Below are 1423 nucleotides of genomic sequence, written 5' to 3' on the forward strand. Positions count from 1 at the left end.
CACATTTTAAAACCTGTGGTTAGGTCAAGCAAGTTCTACTCAAATAAATACGTAAAATCAACCACTGGATTGAAAATCAATTCTTGACTCCTTTGAGAAGGACTGTGGAGGAAATGTATGCTGGTTGAGAGAAACATAAATCTCTCATCTTAAAGTAAGACCTGTTGCCAGTGTAGAAATGAGCATTTTTTTATAATCAGGAAATAGCACCTGTTTTGCTACACATATATACATTACTACTGCCAAACTAACCCAAATATTTTGTAAAGTGTTGGGATTTAGTGCGATTAACTCAGTCATCACTCTCTCCCACAGCTATTTTCAAACAGTGCCATTTTAAATATTTATTGGTAAATAAAAACTTTTTTAAATTTTTCCTGAAATTTGATTATGTATAGCTCTCAGGAATACTTTGACAAAATATGCACATACATATATACACAAGACAACACCATTATGTTAGAGTTTATGCCTCTTTGGCAAATAGGAGATGTGTCTACATTTGTATTTGTTTAAAGCATTAGCATTACTAGGAAGAGCTTAAAAATATTTGGAATTTCAAAGCCCGAAATAGTTTCCAGTCATCGGAGTTAACTACATGGGGCAGTCTCCCCACAGCTTTTTTAGCCCAACTCCCAGACTTACCTATTCCAAGTCTCTGACAAGACCTTAGTTTTTCTAATCAGGCTGAAAATTCTGCAAAATTGTGGCTTCCTGGATTAATATTTCATTCATTCAATAGTATTGAGCGCTTACTATGTGCAGAGCACTGTACTGCACTGAACTAAGCGCTTGGAATGAACAAGTCAGTCCTTCTTTGTGTCATACATCACCTTATAACAGCTTGGAGGAGATGTGACCTTTAATGAAGTTTAATAATGCTTGATCTTAATAATGAATGAGTATATATGTGAAATAGCAGTGTGGCCTAATGGAAAGAGCACTGGCCTGGGTATCAGAGGATATGGATTCTGTATAAACTCTGCCATTTGTCTGCTGTCTGACTTAGGCAGGTCTCTTAATTTTCCTGTGCCTCAGTTTCCTCATCTGTAAAATGATCTGTCTGCCTGTCTACCTCATACTTAGACTCTGAGCCCTGTGTAGGACAGAGATTGAATCAAACCTGATTCTCTTGTATCTACCCACAGTGCTTATAATTCAGTGCGAGGCAATAGCAAATGCCATTTTCATCATCATTATTATCATTACTATTATAATTATTATAGGTGCCAATTTTACTTTTCATTTCATGAGCTCCATGGGATTAGAGTCCTGCACGCAGAACGTCCTGATATTGAGCTTACATGAGCACAGACCCAAGTAGAGGAGTTTAGGATGGATTTAAGTATGTGGATTTTAAGAGACCTTTTAGCAAGTGGAGAAGCAAGTTCAGGAGGATTTAGAAGGGAGAGAAACAACTCTG

This window comes from Ornithorhynchus anatinus, chromosome 2 (genome assembly GCF_004115215.2).
Source record: "Ornithorhynchus anatinus isolate Pmale09 chromosome 2, mOrnAna1.pri.v4, whole genome shotgun sequence".
Lineage (NCBI taxonomy): Eukaryota > Metazoa > Chordata > Mammalia > Monotremata > Ornithorhynchidae > Ornithorhynchus > Ornithorhynchus anatinus.